We start from the raw sequence: 20,713 nt of genomic DNA, 5'->3' as shown, positions 1-20,713 counted from the left end.
TTTGTCAAGAATTCTGTGGAAAAGAGGTACGTTCTGTTAATTAGATAAATTTTGTCAGTACGTTCACTGACTGCTTCACAGTTTTAATAAGCTTATGGAGCAGTGATTTACAGTTTTCACAATGTGTATACAGTCTTCCAATATATGATATTTATCTGTGTATTACTAGCTGTGCTATTTCATAATACCTTTATTCATGACTTTTAGTCACTATCACTTAAAACAGGCATGACCCAGCAAAGAATGAGTCTCATTGTGTTTTGTTGTACTGAGCGGAAGCAAAACTGAGAAAAGTAAAATAGATAAAAACTGTCACATTGAAAGAGTGACAGTTTATTCCAGCCAAGGATCTTTCTGGAGGGGATGTTTCTGTTTGAGATGTTTTCGGTTGTCTCTCATCTTCCTCCCATCCACACACCTCTGTTCTTTTAACTTCTGGTAATGATGCCTTGTGTGGCAGAAACACACTTGAGAGTCATCACGCGGCACTTACAGGGCAAGCAGGCGATCAGGCCCAGTCAGCATGGGTTTATGAAAGGCAGGTCCTGCTTGACGAACCTGATCTCCTTCTATGGCAAAGTGACGTGCTGGGTGGATGAGGGAAAGGCTGTGGATGTGGTCTGCTTTGACTTCAGCAAGGCTTTTGACACCGTCTTGCAGAGCATTCTCCTCAAGAAACTGACTGCTCTTGGCTTGGACTGGCACACGCTTCGTTGGGTTAGAAACTGGCTGGATAGCCGGGCCCAAAGAGTCGTGGTGAATGGAGTCAAGTCCAGTTGGAGGCCAGTCACTAGTGGTGTTCCCCAGGGCTCGGTGCTGGGGCCGGTCCTCTTTAATACCTTCATCGATGATCTGGATGAGGGCATCGAGTGCACCCTCAGTAAGTTCGCAGATGACACCAAGTTAGGTGCGTGTGTCGATCTGCTTGAGGGTAGGAAGGCTCTGCAGGAGGATCTGGATAGGCTGCACCGATGGGCTGAGGTCAAATGCATGAAGTTCAACAAGGCCAAGTGCTGGGTCCTGCACCTGGGGCACAATAACCCCAAGCAGAGCTACAGGCTGGGAGAGGAATGGTTGGAAAGCTGCCAGGCAGAGAAGGACCTGGGAGTGATGGTGGATAGTCGGCTGAATATGAGCCAGCAGTGTGCTCAGGTGGCCAAGAAGGCCAACGGCATCCTGGCTTGTATCAGAAACAGCGTGACCAGCAGGGTTAGGGAGGTGATCGTCCCCCTGTACTCGGCTCTGGTGAGGCCGCACCTCGAGTACTGTGTTCAGTTTTGGGCCCCTCGCTACAAGAAGGACATGGAGGTGCTTGAGCGGGTGCAGAGAAGGGCGACGAAGCTGGTGAGGGGCCTGGAGAACAAGTCCTACGAGGAGCGGCTGAGGGAGCTGGGCTTGTTCAGCCTGGAGAAAAGGAGGCTCAGGGGCGACCTTATCGCTCTCTATAGGTACCTTAAAGGAGGCTGTAGAGAGGTGGGGGTTGGTCTGTTCTCCCATGTGCCTGGTGACAGGACGAGGGGGAATGGGCTTAAGTTGCGCCAGGGGAGTTTTAGGTTGGATGTTAGGAAGAACTTCTTTACCGAAAGGGTTGTTGGACATTGGAACAGGCTGCCCAGGGAAGTGGTGGAGTCACCATCCCTGGAAGTCTTTAAAAGACGTTTAGATGTAGAGCTTAGGGAAATGGTTTAGTGGGGACTGCAAGTGTTAGGTCAGAGGTTGGACTTGATGATCTTGAGGTCTCTTCCAACCTAGAAATTCTGTGAATTTTCTCTGTTATTATAATGCTTAGTTTTAAGGTAGCATCTTATATATGCCATGCAGTACCAATAAATCATCAGTTATAGTAGTCTCCTTTCTCATGTGATAATGGAGAACATCTGATTTTAAAAAAAAAAGGCATTAGACAACCTTTCAGAACTGCTCAGCATGTAAGGCTTCAATTATATTCACTGGAATTTCTGAAATTTGGTTAGAATGCTCAGCATTTCTGAAATTTGGTCCCTTAATGCTCAAAATCAATAGGAAGAAATTAATATTAGTGGAAAAATAAATTTGTACTGTGCTTCCAAACAAAGATCTTTTGATTAAAAAGTCTCTTTTTTAAAAAAAAAAAAAAACAACTTCCAGAATACTTGAATTTTATTATTCCTGTCATGGGGGTCATCCTGATGTTACGTTTTCATGTGGGCAGTGATACCTCTAAGAGCCAGTTCTTGTCTGAAAAGATTCAAAAGCTTACCGCAGGATGAAAAATATTTAAATATAAATCCATTCTTTTGAGTTGAAGTCATTTGGAAACTTGTTCAGGATAAGAGCATGGATACTAACGTGTACAGTAACTTTTGTCCCAGGCATCATGTGTATGATGCAGATCAGAGGCGAGCTATGAGCATGAGTGCCCTTGCTCAGGTTTGTTGGGGAGCTTGCTCTAGTTCCATTCAGTGTCTCATTTGAGCCCAGGCCTGCAAAACAAGAAGTTGACTTAAAGGTTCGCTTGTTGTGATGGCTTTTTTCACAGCAGTTCTGAATTAGCTGTGGTAGTAAAGGTTACAGATGTGAGGGTGATTGCATTTACATGGCTGGGGTAATCAGCTGGGGATCTCACTGTAAAAGCTAAGTCAGTAAAGGTGGCATACATTTGCATGGGAATTGGTAGCTGATAGATAATATCTTTCAAGAGGAATAAAGTGGACAGATTGCCTTAATGTGAGCAGGAGAGGCCGGCCAGCATGCCGTGTACTATGGGACTGTTATTGTGAACAGACCTGTGCTTATTTATCTAACCATAACCGCAATGTAACAGACAGAGGTTTCTTCTCACATCTTTGCTGGGATGATTTGTAAAATCTAGAGCAGAGAAGGGTAAAATGTGTGAAATAACTAGTTAGAAAAATCCACTGCTTCATTTTTTATTTGTTTTACTGTTTTTCTTCCAAGTATATAACAGGTGGGCAAAATGGGAATTAATATATATATTATTTTTTTTTAAAGAAAAAAAGTGGTTTGAATTGGGGTGACGTAATTTAGGACAAAAATGATAATAATATCAAGGGCAATAAAAAAAGATACTGAATTCTCTCACTTTTCCTTGGATAATTTTAACCACCATGTTATGCATATGTATTTTTTCACCACTTTGTCTAAAATGTGAAGTTGGCGTTACCGTCCTGTTGATTTGGAGTTGATAACAATACTTAACTTCTATTGTTTATTGCATAATTTGCTAGATATTATAGCAGAAATTTATTTTTAATGCAGGCTTTATTCAAGGTATGAATGGAGTTCTCTGACTTCTTTAACTCTTCATTTTTTTGGTAAACAGAAAATAAGCCAGCTATCAAAATATTTTACCATGTGTTACTTGCATTGCGTGTTTGCTAGTGGAGTACTGAACAGACAGACACTCTATTTGAGGAAAAAGGTTTATAAGCAACTGAGAACGTACTTCACTGAAATTTCATTATCTCACACTCCTTTAGCAGAGCATGGCTTTACATTTCTCTTTTTGTGGGAACTTGAGGTTGTAAATCTTCATGCTTAATCTTAGTCTCTTCTTTCCCAGAAATGTATTTTACTAGGCAGTGCAGTGCTTTGTACTCTCTGGACTCCTGGGGGTATCCACTTTAATTTTCAGTTTATTATAATTTGTTTTCTTTGTTGACTCTTAATTTCATTTCATCATAACTTGGCACATTGTTTAGCTGCTATTTCCCAAGGTCTGCAGCTCCCCTGCTCTGGTCATGTCACTTTTGATTAAGCAGTCACAAAGCCCTTTACCCAGCTTCTAAAGGGTAAAAGTCAAAAATCAATAATGTGCCAGTCCTCCCCAAGTGCAGTAGCAGTCAGAGGTAAATGAATGATTAAACATGATGAATAGCAGTGTAATGGAAGACGTAAAGTAGGGAAAAGTGCTCGCTTTAGCCTAAACTCAGAGATTTATTGCTGAGTACTACAAATAATGGAATCATCAATCTTCCAATGACTAAAAAAGGCATCTGCTGCAGCCAGTTTAAAATGCAGTGAAAGAAATCTTACCTCCTCATCCCCGCCTGTTGCAGTCTGCTTACTCTGTTGTATCAGAACAGATGCTATGTAAGGAAATCGGCATATAAACTTCATAGATAGTCAGGTGTTTTTTATCCATCTATACCATATAATACTATTTTGGTGGCCAGCATGTTTTGTAGCTACAGATGAGATATTTTTCTGTATTTCTGTAGTAAGTCATTTGTGCACATAAACATAGCTTTTGCATTTTTCCACTCCAAATTCATTCGCTTGACAGCGATAACTCTGATTTGTTTTTTCCACTTGTGATAAGCTCTAAGTATCCAGCTGTTAAAATACAATGCCCAATTTATAAAATAAATACCCTGTGTGGAAAGAAATACCAGTAACTCTGTAGAGTTCTGTCGTTTGCTTGAAGTTTCTGAATGCTCTGGGTAGCATAGTGTGGTGTGGGAGATGTGGGCTACCAGGAGAATAGAGTAATTCATGGGTGTAAGATGTAATAAGGAGGAAGAAAAAAGGCAAAAATCAAAAATTCTTTCAGTGGTGCTTCAGGCACATTTTAATGTAACTCTGATATATATTATTTTGATTCATTTCTTCTTGCTAGCAAGTACTGGCAGACAGTGAAACTGAAACTGTTTCCTGACTTGGTTGCACTACTACAAATTCTGAATTTCACAAAATAATTTAAAGGCTTTATGGATTTAGGCTGTGTCTGAACTTGGAACAATTTGGCTGAGACCCACACTTGCTCTCCTATTTAAGCATCCATCTTCTCAAGAGTTTCACTGCATGTTAAGATGCTAAAGAATTTCTTGAGTCTTGGCTTTTCCTGGTTAAGTAGCTACATTATATATACAAAATAGGAGGTTTCCATTTCTGTGGATCAAAATGCTAATATACCAGTATTGCTTGTTCCAACCTAATAAATATGTGAGCAAAGTAGTGCAATATCAGTAACTTAACGTTTTTATCCTTGTTTAGGGGTATTGAAGCTTTTGCCAGCACAGTTAGCTCAGATGTTGTAGTTCTGCAGACCTCACAGCTGCTCAGTTAGATTGGTTCTACAATCAGCTGATTGTAGAAATAGCCTTGTATCCTATACAGGTAACAAAATTCTGTCTTCTGCTTTACTTCTTGAAACTAAATGATTTGGAGCTTTTCACTGTATCTGTCTGATACAAATAGGAATTAAAGGACCATTAATAAAAACTTCTGATTAAGGTTGCTAAGACTTTGGCAGAGAGGAAAAACCAGCCAATATCAATTACTGTGAATCTACCTAAAAGGATTCCGGTATTCAAATGTTTATAAGGTACCAAAGGACTGACATAATGTTGTTTTTATAAGATGGGACTGAGATACTAATTACACTTCCTAAAACGGGGGGAAAAAATGAAGATTGCTTACAGATTCTAAGGCAGAGACTTTTCAATGGTACAGGGCAAAGCTGAAGGTTAAGTTAGAGCTGCTAAGAGATAATGGAATAATTTAGTGATTAAAAGCACTAGGTGTTGTTGAGCATCTAACTTAATTCTTTGCTTGGCTGTTCACAAAAAAAAGACTACCAAGAAGCAGAACAGTTTTCCTTGTCTTACTCACCAGGAAGCAGGAAAATGTAACAAAGTGGAGTGGGTGTCAGTGATCAGACAAGGCTCAAGGACTGCTTGGAGCTGTAGCCTCTTGGGGTTAGAAGTAGCACGTACTGGAGAAGAAAGCCTTCCCAGAAAGACCAAGTCCTGCAGGAAACAGTGCTGCGGATTTTGGTTGAAGTTCTTTATTTCAAGTGTTTACTCTTTGCCAGGCCACAAATTTAAATGTCTAAGGTATCTTGAAGCCATCCCTGCCTATTGAAGTGAGTCTGCATTGCAAAAAGTGTGTGGGTGTGAACAAGCTCAGAAAGCACAGAATTCTTCTCCTGGGGCAGACATAATAGCAAGAAGTCCCTGAGGACTCTGAACAGCTTCTGCACACATCTGGTGCTGCAACCAGCTCTTTCTGAGAAGAAATCTCTGCTGGCAAAACTGAAGACTTTCAAACGTTCTTCATTTGGTGGGAAAAATAGTGCAGTGATGATGCTTTTGTGTTTGTTTTTCTTTGTTTTGTTTTTTTGAATAAATTTAAACTCTGTGTAAGGACTTGCTCTGCCATTTAGCATGAGAAATTTTGAGTAACTTTAAACTATTTTGAATTCAGGACCTCATAGTTTTCCTAGTTCTCATTACTGACCTCTCACACCTTTACATTCCAGATACTCACATTCTTCCGGTGTTCTTTAATTGGCTGCATCACTGCTCTGGGGCTCAGGGGCACCGTTGTGTCTCTTGTGTGCGCCCTTTGCAGCTTCTCTATAGAAAATCCTCTGAGATCTCTTCACTCCTTGTGTTTCCCACGTTCTGTTGGCTCTTTGGGGAAATTTCTACTCTGATCTATTATCCTTTTGTACTCTTCTCAGCCCCAAGGACCTGTGTGGAATCCACTTACCGTGTACAGGTCTCTTCTGGAGGATTCACATCTTCTCAGTGGAACTTGAGAGGTGTTGTACATTTGATTTTTGTCTAGTGGTTCTGATATTTAATTCTCTTTTGCGGTGAGGTGAGGAAGCTGATACAGCATGGCCTGCAGTCATTTTGGATCCCCAGATCCCTCTCCCAGTGACACTTCCCAGCAGTCTGGCAGCAACCTCTTTTCATTTATTACACATACTATTAATTTGCTGTGGGGTCTGGTATTGATCTTTCAGTCCCATTAAAGGCAGCTATTTTAATTTTAACCCTTTTTCTTGGAAGAACAGAACTTGTATCCCGAGGTGTTTCCCAATTACTGTCAAGTAGTTAATCCACCCCTTTTTCTTTAATAATCTTGTCTGAGCTACAGTGCAAGAAATAAAAAGAAGCTTTCTTGAAGAGCTTGTAAAAGCGCTGTCAGAAATGGTATTCTGCCAGTAAAGAGAAGGAAGGCATCACAGACAAAGGCTGTGACTGCTCTGCTTCCTAATCCTGCAGAGTGGGGTGTTACCTGTGTTCTGGGCAGTTCATTTATGTTTTATCTGATCAATCAGGCTGCATCATTAAAGTCCTAGGGCTGTTGGAATGGAAACAGCACTGCATTATGTTTTACATGCAGTCTGGTGGTTCTTGTTGGCTTGCATTCTGTGCCTGATTCTTTCTTCTTTCTCTCCTTTTTTTTTTTTTTTTTTTCTTTTTTTGTGCATGGTGGGTGACTGAAACAAGGTTTTTGCTCCCCATTCCTTTTGGTAGGTCAGCTCCACACCTCGCTGCAGCAGCAGGGAAGATGGTTGAGCACAGGGCTGTCAGAGAGGGCTGTCAGAGAGGGCTGTGCACCCTTTTTGGGGTCCATCAGAGGGTAGGCTTTGCCTTGCTGCCAGCTGCTGCTCAAGCACGCTGTTAAGGTATGGACTTCTAGTTGGACAGATGTGCAATTCAAGTTCCCCGAGAGCTGCATCTCTGCTGTGTGAGGCTTAGCTTGGCGGTGGGGATTCTCACAAAAGAAAGGTTTACCTAAAGCACAGATGAGTCTTGTGACTGCGGGCCTTGCAAAGACAGACCAGTGCTGCCAAGCAGATGACATCAAAATTGGACAACAGACCCTATATCCTCCTATCTCGAGGAAAATTTTTATGGTTTTTCTCCCCACACCAGTTCCTTCAGTGGTCTGGGTTAGGCTCTGCCACTGATCTTGCTGTTGACAAATGCTTGGGCTACTTGTAAAACTCAGCGTTGTGATATATGACAGCAGGCTGACTTGCACTCCTCAGCCCCTCACTTTCTAAGTCTGGCTTCAAGTCTGACCAGGCAAAAGGAACACGTCTGTCTTCCTTCTCAATGGGCTCGCTGTCTATTTAAAGTGTAGAGAGCTCCAGGCAGTCTGTGACCAAATGAAAGGCTTCTGAGCTCTTCTTTCCCTATGCAGCTGAATCATCAGGGGATTAGACATATCAATAGGAAAACATTTCTCATGGCTTAAAGTAACTGTCACTTATTGAGGCTCTGGTGAATAGCATACTGCTTCCTGCCTGAAATAACCAGGGAGGATCCTGCCTGCTGTCACGAGGAGGGAACGCCCCTGTCCGGTTCTCCTTAGAAAGGCTCTCAGTTAAGGCAAGGGAGTCCTTAACGTGTAGAAGCTTCTCCCTCAAGCATTATAAAAGAGAAGATTCCTATTCAAGCTTCCACTGAGGATCTTGCAGTAACTAAATGAACATTTACAGTTTAAAAAAAAACTGCTACAAAATACAATTCATGATATTTTCCTTTCCAAGTTCGAGAAGATGGGAAAATGTGTAGTGTTTTTTCTTTCTGAAGTTGCACAGTGACTCTATATGAATTGCCCTTTCCCATACAGACTCAGAATAACAATTGCTGATTTACAGAGTTAAAACAGAAAGAGAAGAGGATAGAGGACTTCAGTCTTTTAAACTGATTCCTACTTTGTGGTGTTTATATTTGTGTTCTTAGCACCACAGGTTGTGTTTAAGCCTCTGATCCTGACTGTGAGGTGCAGGGAGCTGAACAGAGCCTGTGACTCCGCAAAGGGCAGCATGCTCTCCTCTGCCAGCAGCTCTGCATTGTGGGAGGGTGTGTCTGTTACCCAGTATGATGCACTGCAAGGGAGACAGACTCTTTTCACCTTTATCCTGAGGCTCCTTCCTCTACTACTTGTGTATCTGACTTCAGAAGGACACCAGGAATTTCAGGGAAATACTAGCTAAAAATGCAGGCAGAGCTCAGCCCTTGCTATTGAAGACAGCTTTGTGTGTTGTTTATTTCTGCTCACGCTGAGGAGCATTGTGATGAAGCTACCATTTTACAAGAGGTCAGTCAATATCAACAGCTATGGTAAACAGTAGCAACAACAATTGAGTTCTGTTAACTTTATCATAAATAATTGCAGATTTACAATTAAGCATCTTAGATACCTGGGCAGAGGTTTTCCTTGTGTTTCTTGGGCAAGTGCATGATTACATCTCGGGTGTTAATAAGTCAACTTGCTTAATCATAGATAAACTATATCAAGTGTTGTAATTATCTTAACCTATTAAAGTAGAAGTTGAATTTCTTTTTCTGCATATTATAAAGCGTATTATATCATCTGTCTGAAAACAGAAGTTGCTTCACAGCGACTTGCTCTCTCCTCAAGGCAAGTTCTTTCCGTGCGTACCAGGAAATAGTTTCTGTATCTCTTTGGAGCACTTCCTGCTTATTTGGAAGGACAATCTTCACGAAATCTCAAACAATGTGGTAACCACACCAATCATATCCTGTTCATCTTACTTCCAAATGACTCATAGTCTCAAAACTGCTGCAAGGAAGATACTCAAATCACTCAGCAGTTGGCATACAGGACATCCTAGAAATTGCTTGTGAAATACAAAACAAGTTTTCTTCAAGGTCTCTCACTGGCATTCCTGGAAAAAATGTGTGATGATTTGGAAAGTAAGTTAAAATTTCTGTGCCGGGAAGTTGCTACTGGATCAGTTCTGGCATTGTTCTAGACAGTTCAAACATCTTCAAACGTTTGCTTTGTATGAAATGTATTGCTATACACATGAAAGGCTGCTAGCAGAGAAAACATTGTTGATCTGCACAAGAGGAATACAATTTCTGGAACTTCTGATTGATGAAGGAAGCTAATACATATTAATGTATTTCTCTGTAGAGCAGAATGAGCATTTGATCAATTTGTGCTGTTCTGGTCTCCTAAAAGGTAATGTATTTAATGATAGTTTCATTTTACCAGAAGATTTTCTATGTGCACTCCTCACAAGTCAGCTTCATTTCAGTTGATTATATTTTTTACTGATTTGTGCACACTTTCAAAACAAAGAGAAAAGTTATAGTACCAAGCTAGCTGCCTTTTGTTACTGAATGTCAAGTGCATCTTCACCAGTTTTCTCTCTCACAAGCTGTTTCAGGAGTTTCTAGTGTTTAGTTGACATCTTTCTGTGCTGACCTCAGCTGTGTTAACATGTTGGAACAGACCTTGCTTCAGAAATCCTTAATGATGACAGCACCTTTTCACAAATGCAGCATCCATTAATCACACGCTGGACATTATTTCAACACCAAAGGCTAAAAGATGGTCACTATACATCTTCATTGGTGCTTATCTGTCAATGTCAGTTCACTGTTATCAATGGATTTTACTCGATATGCAACCGTATGAACCTGTATCAGGAGGGGCAGTGTGTTCATAGGAGTGTTAGTTATTCTGATGGTTATTCTTGAAGTTAGCTTGTCAAGTCCTTTATTTATTTTTAAAAAGGCTATAGGGTTTCTTATTCTTTGAGCATTATTTAGTGAATAGTCAGTTCACATTAAGAGTTTTTTAATCTTCTGAGGCTTTAAATAATTAAGAAAAATCATTTTAACATGCACCTATTGACTTTCCAGCTACTACCAAATGACTTGAAATAAATAAATCATGAAAACAGTCTGATGCTTCACAGACAAAAGTGTACGTTGATGAGGGAGGAATGAAGGAGTGGATTCAGTTTGGGCAGAAGCAGCAAATGCTGTTGGATGTGACAGTTATGTGCAAAAAATGCAAGCCTGGCATATCGGAGACTCCTCTCTAACAAATTCATTTCAAAGGGCATTTGAAATGGGTTTCTTGGTTTGCAGGTGAATTGCACCTTGCAGCTGTTAGAGTTTTTGTAGTATTTTGTTTTCTAGATGATGAATTTATGTATCTCAATAGCCAAAAGAGGATATGTTTTAATCAAAGCTTCAAAATGCCAAGTATTGCAGAAATGCAGGGGGAAAAAAAAATGCAGGCTGTGCTCTCATTTCATTTGATAATAAACAATAAATGTGAGGCTGGAGGACAAACAATATAGGTTGAATTATCTGCTGTCTATGTGGCATTCTACATAAAACAGCCCCCTAACAAGGCTTCTGATATTTTTTTCTTTCTTTTAAGATAACAAGACTCCTTATTACAGCTGTACTGAGAAAATAAGGGAGCGCAGCCAATGTATAAAGTGAATTTTCTCTGTAAGTCATAGCAGTCAATCATGCAGGGCTTTGCAGTTGCCTCATAAGGCCAGTATATATACAATGTTGTACCTGCTCACAGTAAGGTGCTTTATAGGAGTATAAACAAATTAGTATATTCTCTGTAAAATAACTGGCATGTTTTTACCATACAGATCCCCTGAGTGCCTGATAAATATGCAGTATCAGGCTTATTTCTTTAAAGAAATGTTGGCATTTACTCCAAGCTTCTGTGAAATAAAAATACTGCCTTTATAAACTGATAAAGAAAATGAGACCCTGTAATTTTTTAATACCTGTTTCTTAAGTGCATAAGCCTAGGTGTTTTGTGATTTGTCCCTCTTGTTCTTTTTTTTGTTTTATAAATGAATAATTTTGCTAAGGGGTTCATTTTGACAGTGCTGGAATTTTCCACGCGAGTTCTACAGAATGTCTTGCATATAAACTTTGGCTTGTTTATTGAGGTCATCAGGGCATATTTCCTTTGAAATCTCAAGACAGTCTTGCAGATGCCATATTTTTCCCTCTGACATTGCAGCATGTGCTGACATTGGTTCCTGGAAAGGTTTGTGGGACAAGCTATGATTCACTTTTTTCTTTTTATTCTTTTTAATGGCCTGTTTTTGCATCAGTTTGGATGCACACACTCGTGTATACCAGCATTAAGTTGCTTCTGAAGTAGACTGTGTTTGCAACCTGCAGATATGTTAGCTCTGACCTACCTAAGGAAGCAACCTTGGACTCCAAAAATACAGTGTTCTATGTCATGATCTAAATGAACAGCAGTAATAACCAAAACAGGGAGAACTACTTCAGATCTATCACAAATATGCTTCCTAGTGTTACTGCAGCAAGCTTGGTATGCATGATGGCTCACCCAGATGAGAATAATCAATGAATGGATGCAGCAGCACGCTGCTTACCAAATCTAACCTGGCTGGTTTTCCTACCATTTAAAATTATAGTACAATCCTATCTGGTTGGTCACACTCTTCAGTTAGCTTAGCCTTAGGAGTCTACATGGCTAAACCTTACTGCATTTAGTGAAGAAATGGAAAATGTGTAAACAGAGAGCTTCGAAGTTGTCATTGTTAAAAATGTCAATGACCAGTACTTGGTCTTCCTAAAGTCATGCTAAGGAAAATGATGCACATATGCTACTGCCCTGAATGTTAGGGTGGCTTCCTTTTTTACAGCTGACAGATGTTTAGGCAAGCAGATTCCTGTCTGCAATCAAACTTAGTGTGCTAAACTCTGCAAAGCTCAAATGAAAATGGTAATTATAGCTTTATTGCTTGAAATATATTGTATATTAAAAATACACTGTTTTCTAACAGTGGTCCTTAGTGTTTGGAAATTAAGTGGTTGGGCCTTTTTTTTTTTTAAAGCCATAGTGCAGGCAGTATCAAAGGCTTTAAATTTGCTTAGTTTTTAAGTGTTATGCGAATAAGGAGGAAATCTTGTATTCTAGGAATCAGGTGATTTTAAAAATGTGTTATATTCATGCACAATTGTAAAGGAAGTTATTTCTGTCAAGGGTAAAGGTACTTGGGATGGCATCAAATTTTTCATATTAGATGATAGAAGAAAAACTACTGAGAAACTCAGCTAATATTTCCTAGATTGCTGCAATTTGAATTAGGGTCTGACTGGAAGAATGTGATTACACAGTGTGAGCTCTGTAGAAAAGCAAAAGGAGTCAGGAATTTTTGAACCTCATTCCCTGGTACTCTGCATGTGTGTGATCGGTTGTATTGCTACAGGTGTGGAATGAGATGAGCAGCATTACATGTGATGCTTTGTACCCTGCTGAGTACTTAACTACTCGAAGTAGCTGTCACATACTGCTGCCTTCAAATGAGTCAGGCTCTGCTTTTGAACCTTTTTACACTGATTTGCACCGATAAAAACAAAGTAAGAGTGCTCAGTCACAAGAACACCAGAGTTGATAAGTAGCTAATTAGCAAATGGGCAGAACTCTAATTTCTGAGAACGAGTTTGAAATTGTCAAACTTGAAAGCCTTGGGTTACCCTCTACTGCACATCAGCTTAAATGTTTAAACTGCTTTGTTGGGGACTAGAGCTTCCAAACTTTGGTACTCAAAAGTTTTGCCTCATTATTTTTTCCTGTTTGCCACAGAAGCTATTGATGAAGATACTGAATCTTATTTATGAGCTTCTATATTATAAATAGTGCTTCTTTAAAAACTTTGCAGACAGAAGAGCTTGGTAAATCTTTCCTTAGATGCTGGTATGTAATACTGCTACATCAACAGCATCATGTTAGGTAGGTGGAGAAGTTTTTGTTTTCTGCCATGTGTGAATTGCCTGAAGAAATACTGGCAGAAACACAGGGAAATGTAAACCAAGATGATATTTTAGTATTCCATTTATTTTCTCTTACATGCATTTTATGCAGCCTAAAGATACCAAGTGTATTTTTGATAGTCTGTTTTCCCAGCCTTGCACAGAAAACCTTTAGTTATACATAATGATTTTTCCTTCAGTTCCTTCAATTCAGGAAGATGGCTAACTGTAAAGAGGAAACTCAGGATACCATTTCCTCTGCCTACTTACCTGTAGTTAGTTATCTCTTCTTTCTAGGAATATTCACTTATCTCGGTGTAGTTATATTCCTCTAAAGAGGAGTTTTCTTTTCTTTGGCTCTGTTTTTTTTGTGTTACAATTGCCTGCCTTCAGTGTCAGAACACGCTGTTTCCCCACTGTCTATAGAATAAATGAAGGAATGGCTTCAGTACCAGATAGTCAGATTGCATCCCAAAGAGTTCCCGAATCATGGGGAAAGTAGGTACGCCAAGGTTGGAAGTGTGGCAATCAGCCCTGAAAGTGACTCAGTTAGTGTTATGTTTTGCAGATTTTCTGTTTGATTTCTGTTTCTTTTGACTGTATTCTAAATTAATTCAAGGGATACTGGGAGAACAAGGTGCCTTTTGTGGTCATATGCATATACAATAATTTAAAAAGATAATGAATAAATACTTCCTGCTTGAAAATGCTCAGGAAGGCACCCACTCTGACTTCATCAGTTCCCTGGAATTAGTTACTTAGTAATCTACTTGACCTTTGTTATTAGTCATGCTAAGGCTGTTCCCATGTGCATTACTAAGTCACAGGAGGTAAAAAGAAGCATTAATAAAGCTGTAGATACGAAAGATGCTGCAGAGCTCTTACAAGTGTTTGAGGATGCATCACTGTTGATTTACAGAGTTATTAAAACTTAATAGCTGCTAAATGCCCGGGAGTGTTGTCCAAACTCTTAAAAAACAAAACAAAACATTTGTTGAGATCAAGATGGCAGGAGGCTGACTGCTGCCTGTCAGGTAGCTTCTGATGCACATTTAACGTTAAATTGCAGTGTTGTCTGAGTAACAGTATGTATAAAAGTATGTGAAAACTTCAAACTATGCACATTTTAATTGTACTTGAGTTTACAGTGCTGTAGTTAATTTGTAGTTCATTACAGTTCAGTCTTTTTAACTTAGTAGTAGCTGCTGCAAAGCTGTTCAAGTCCGTATTTGTTTTTATAGCTGTAGGTCAGCAAGAGAACTTGTGCTCTGTTACAGCAAACAGCGTGCTATGGCTTCGTTGTACCTACCAACATCAATCTCATGCAGTTAATATGCCCCCTAGAAATAGCCGTTATTAGCATAATACTTAACCTTTAAGCTAATATGTTAGGAAGGGGACAAAGTATTTCAATGCTTAAATTCCAGAAGGATTCATCATCATATAAGCACTGATGTAGAACAACCTATAGGGCCACTTCTAAATGCAATACACTGAGTTGTAAAAATTCTGGACACCAGTTATTCTAATCTGGTGTAATAGTGCTGCTAAACATAAACTGCAATTTCATGTACGCTGCCTCAGACCACTGTAGTTGGACCGTTTATTTGATATACTCTATTGCAGTAAAAGTGGTGTGTGGGAAAAGCACCCAGATAAACAGATCATTTATGCTCACTGAGCTGCTGTGGAAAGGGGACAATCAGGGACTGGTGTGTATCAAGTAAAATCAAAATCAGCTAGATTTTATAAGACTTACAGATGCAAATAGAGTTAATAGTATCCATATCCGTGCTATACCATTTGCCACAGTATTTGTTTCTTTCCATTAAACAGGTCAAGCTACTGAGGAACTTAGACTTCTAACTTACCTGGGTTCATCTCTGTAGCCACTGAGGCAGGCCTAATGCTCTTTTTCCCTGAATTAATTCTTTTAAATTTAGCAGTGAGGCTAAGGAAATGAGCACATGGCAAACTGAAGGAAGAGAACTATCTGCCATAACCTTGAGAAGGCTTGCTGTTGGATTGCTGTGGCAAAGAGATCTGGGAAGCCCACGCTTTGTAACACAGCCTGCTAAGTCGAGTGTGTTTCAGTCTCATCTTCTGCCTTGCACTTAGGTCTGATAGGCAAATGCTATCACTCCCACTCTAACTGTATTAAAGCAAGGAGAATAACATTTTCATGCATAAGATTGCATTTGCGATCATTAAGATTAGACCTGTGCAGTACTGGATCATCTGGAAGTAAAAACTAGATCTATTTTTTAGTTTATTTGGTTGTGGGTGTGGTTGTTGTTTTTTTGTTTTGTTTTGTTTTTTTCCAAATTAAGCCAACCATGTGATTTATTTTGTTAAAATATGGGAGGAGAAGTGATACCTGATCTGGCACAAAGTCTCTCTGGATAAAATTACCTCTACAACATTTTTGAACGTGTCTGAACTGGCAGAATGGCTTAAAGTCAGCCCTTTTTTTGTTGTGTGTGTGTTTGATCCACTCAGGCTATCCTAAAATAGAATATATAAATATATGTATATATGTGTCTGTGTGTATATATGTATATGTATGTATTTAGAGATAATGCTGCCAGCAGCGAAGAGTTTTTTATCGTTCAGCTTGAGATTTTTACTTCCTGATTTGCCAGGCACGTGCTCACAACTGTAAATATATGTGGAAAATTAGAACTTGCAGAGATTTTTTTAAGGAGAAAAAGGGCAAAAAAGGCGCTGCTTGAAGAAAAAGGTTCTATTCTGAGGGAAAAGTGTTTTAAAAAGTCAAAACAAGCCCTTGAGGTTTATCTGATATTCAAAGTTGATCACAAGGCAAAAACTGATGAGCAGTGATTTCTAACTTCAGCTTCTGTTAGCAGTGGAGCTTCTCAAGGATGTGAGGAGCGTGCGTATGACACATTAGTGTCAGAACATCCTCGAGGCAGTTTGTTGGTAGGTGCAAACTCGATAGAGCCATGCAAATTTTGTGAGTTATCACCATTGCATGTTATCAACTCTGCTACAGACAAATCTGCATTATTTTAGTTTTAATAAACATTTTAGTCTCAAGATCTCTGAGCAGAGACGTCATTTAAGGACTGCCAAAAGGGACATGGTTGGAACATGATATTTTCTTCTGGATATTGAACACTCAGCTGCAAATTTTTTCATCTTTTTGTTCTTGGGTTTGGTGCTTATGATCAGAAGGGGATCAAAGTAAACAGACTGCCTATTGATTATTGTAGTAAGGTCCTCAATCATGACTTCCCATGGTAAATACATTGGTATTTTCCTACTTAACTTTTTTCTTTTCCTCACAAACTGGACAGAGCTTGAATAAATTCTAACAACCTGAAGTTATGTGATTGTATCAGATGCCAGTTATTTACTTCTTTATTTTAAACTTCATATTCTGATGATTTACTTTTTTTTTTTTTTTTTTTTTTGAGGAACTGAGCACTTGTCATCAATGTAAATGTATCTGTCTGAGTCGTGAGAGAACCCGGAATGCCACTTAGGGAAAACAAACTACCTCACTAAGGCTGTGTTAAGGAAATTCGCTATTTTCATTTTAACATCAGTTGGTATGTGAGTCTGTATGTTGCCAGGGAAGTTTATTATTGTCTTCAACGCTGGACCCCACCATTCCCCCTCACCACACCCTCTCCATCCACCTCTTCCCACGCCCCTGGAAACACACATGCCTTGTGCCCACTGCAGGGACTGCTGGAGCGTTCCCCTGGTCCCACTTGGGTGCACGTGCACACCCGTGCATATACACCTGGTTTGCCCCACAAGCTTCTCTAGAACATAGGGCATTTCTCATCTGCTGTTCCTCAATAACCTTCTTTGAGTGTGCATCGCCTGTGGCCCTGTGTTACTGCTCTGGTAATCTCAACGGGTAATAATTCGCGCAGCACAGTTGGGACCTCAGCTGGCAACACTAGTGGGGAAGTTCTGCCATGTGTGGGAGTATCAAGGAGAGCAGTTAGCACAGGGTGGGCTGATAGCTTGTGATGCACGTATAGAAGCTATCGTAAGCAAAGCAGGTCATTATATATTGTGTAGCTTAAAGATTTAATCTTAGTAGAGGGGAGATTAAATCTTTTTTTCTACTTGAAGATCTGTTAGCACTTTGTTGCAGGTGTGGATGTTGTATAGTGAATTTGTCTTCTGACAATAGATTGGCTCTTGTTTGAGGAGGCCCAGGGGTCAATGGGCTTCAAGTTGGAAAGGTGCAGCCTAGCAAACAGAACAATGGTTTGCAGCCCAGGGTATCTGCACTGAGGTGGCTCGCTGGCCTCTTGAGTTGACCATGAGTAAGTCATTTTACCTTTCTATGGCTCAATTTCTCAGTTAATATAATATTCCCTACTTAATTTGTAAATCCATTTGAGATTTATTTATGAATGGCAATAGGTAAAAAGGAAAAAAATGTATTAGAAAATGTAAAGTATGTTAGACCAGTTAAGCTAAAAATCTAACAGAATTATCACTTTGATATTTTCATATATAAACAGCCAAAGCTTGTCAAGTTCAGTTAAATGCAGTGACCTCAGATGTGAACTGTGCTGCCAGATGATAATATAGTGTTGTGATGCAGATGTCATCTTCCTGTTTTACAGTGTCAGCCAAACAGCAGGCTGGATTTGGATTGCAAAAGATCAGACACAGTGGGAAATGGCTGGTCATTATTTGAGCACCTTCTGCTCAAATTTGATGTGCTGCAGCACTAACTCTGGAATACCCTTCCTGGTGTTTCTGTCTGCAGAAGTTCAGTTTGAAGTGTCTGGATTCATCCAGGACATTGTGCATGGACTTGATCCAAACAGTCCATATGCACAGTTCATGTATGGAAATATGATGAATTTACACTAAGCTGCAAAGGATGAGGTTCTTCCAAAAAATACAATTCCAAGCTAGAATTCTTGATCAAAAACTTGTTCCTCGTACTGACAGGTGGGGGGAAACCTGCTCAAAAACAACATTAACATTAGCTGTTCAAATCACAAATGGGAACTCTTTTCTTTTGAGGTGTATGGAATTGGCTGATCTTTAGGAAAAGTTGCAAGCTGCAAATTCTGGCCCATGTCTGTCTGGAGTTCAGATCCAAGGGTTTATTTTAGGTATATGCATTACACATAGCAGTGGGATAAGAAAGGGGAATTATCAGGTGGGGGAGCAGCAGAAGGAGGAGTTAATTAAGCAGAGATGGTTTCAACATTAATATTTTTGTCCTTAAAAATCACAGCTGAATATGTAAAATGAACGTGTTATCATTCATCTCCATGCTTTTCAGCCTGGTTTTGACAAATAACCAACCGCAGCCTAAGAATACTTTCAAAATGCTACTTTCTCCTTCATGAATATTAATCTTAAATAAAAATATTTCCGTATTTTGTGAGATGATTAAAGCGCTTTTTGTTTTGAATTTTAATAGATTAGATGTCTGTGCTAAAAAATACTTCAAGTAAAATTAAAGGTGTTATTTTTTTCCAGAAAAAAACTTTATCACAATTGTTAGTGCCTTTTACAATCTTTGTAGAACACAAACATGTTGAAAGATGCCTACACCAACTAGACAAGAAGATGAAATATTACTCCTAAGTTCTTATCATTTCATTTGTCATTAAGAGACATTTAACTTTGCTATAAAAAAATTGCCATCCATAAAAAAAAATTTACATGTTTTCCCCTGTTAGCATTTGAAGTTTTATCAGCTTCCTTCTGGCAGATGACACACTAGTTTAAATTAAACCTTTACTAATTCATGCAACATTTAAAAACAAATATTCTGAACAGGTGCTACCTGATACAACTCATTTTGCTTTTGACTTGATGAGCTTGAGACTAGGGTTTTATTTGCATATATTTCTCCTTTTTCCTGTCTTGGATAGTGGAACCATCATGTTTTGCAAGAGTTTTATGCCCAAGATAGTTTCCTTAAAAAAAAAAAAAAAAATTGCTCTAGGCATTTTAGAGGTTTTTAATCATAAAACTGGGAAGCTTGAATAGATTCTGATTTAGTAAGTGTGTCACAGTGCTTTTGGTGAAATACTTGTTCTGTTCACTTGAAAATGCTTTCTTCTTGGTAAAAGAACCAGAGCGTTTCATTTACTTGGTATTAAACTGATGCAGGTCAGAAAAAAGTTGTCTGCAATCTTGTGTGCGTTTAGGAATATGCAAGCCAAAAGTCTGCTGGAGAGTGGGAAGTCCACCTTTGTGTTATGTAATACTGCAGGCAGAGCCCTTTGGATAAAACGTTCCACTTCATGCAAGAGTTCAGCCTTAAAATCTATTCAGCCGGAAATTTTTAAGCCTGAAGTTTGTCTTGACCTTTGCTGGTAAACAAAAGTCAAAACATTTTAATACTGAGCAATGAGTATGGATTGGCACTTCACTGTCATTCATTTAGCAGATTGCAGTTAGATAGCAGGTAAGTTTTTGGTTTTACTACTGTTACTACTAAAAATCTGTGTGATGATTCAACAGGTACCTCCAGCAGCTTTTTTGCTGGTACTACAGGGCTTTTCAGAAAACCTTAAGCATCAAATCTTCAAAAATAGATTTTGAGTTTAAAATCTCATTTTAACAAATTGTTTTTTTGTTTTGTTTTGTTTTGTTTTGTTTGTTTGTTTTTGTTTTGTTTTGTTTTTTTTATGTGCAGTACACATACCAGGTCAGGTGTTCAGTGTATGGTAACAACTTTTACCAACTAACAGCATCCAGTCTCTTCTTTGGGGGAGAGGGGGAGAAGTAGTCTTCGTTCCTGAAGAAATACATTTGGTAGCATGTGGCATGAGAATACCTGTTTGTAGGGAAAGTAACTGATTTCTATTATACTTTGGGATGAACAAGATTCTCAAGAATTACTACTGTGATAAAGCATGAGAGTAATGAGGTATAGAAAAAATGTAAAGCCAACTAAAGTGTAAATAAGAAGATTGCATTGCCAAACGTCAGGAGAGTTCAAGTGGAATTTCAGGACCTAAGGAAAGCTAGATAAATGTTCAGAACTGTTTCCTGTGGGTGCTAACCACTTCTGAAAAATCAATTCACTCCATTTTAGGTGTGTAAATGACATAAGAATTCTGAACTTTAATTTGTTGTTCACTGGTAATCCAGAGACTTTTTAGTGATAAACATACAGACCTCTACTAAAGTGAGTGATATAACAATCTCTGAATTCAGGAATATGGGATCAGACCTCATAGGGCAGTTCTGATGTTTAATGAAAAAAGAAAAACAATGTTTAGAGAGACCAATCAGGCTTAATTTGTTCTTTGCCAAATACAATTGTAGCCAGCAATGCTCCTACAGTGACCGTAAGTTACATTTTTTTTAATGGCAAATAGAGAGGGTACAGCTTGTGAGTCTAGAGAAAATGGCAT

General features: G+C 39.1%; 1 protein-coding gene across 15 annotated transcripts in view; it reads left to right on the top strand.

Annotated features, from left to right (window-relative positions):
• Positions 1–20,713, top strand: part of SULF2 (sulfatase 2) — a 167,872-nt gene that overhangs the window by 67,566 nt on the left and 79,593 nt on the right. Inside the window, exon 1 of one of the 15 annotated variants that reach the window (XM_084537689.1) lies at positions 8,825–8,847. The exons of the other annotated variants lie outside the window; for them this stretch is intronic. The gene's annotated coding sequence lies outside the window, so the exon portion shown is untranslated. Of the gene's footprint in view, positions 1–8,824; positions 8,848–20,713 lie in introns of those variants that run through there. 15 annotated transcript variants of the gene reach the window in all.

This window comes from Aythya ferina (genome assembly GCF_964211825.1).
Source record: "Aythya ferina genome assembly, chromosome: 16".
Taxonomy (NCBI): Eukaryota; Metazoa; Chordata; class Aves; order Anseriformes; family Anatidae; genus Aythya; species Aythya ferina.
This window is presented reverse-complemented; position numbering and strand designations above follow the sequence as displayed.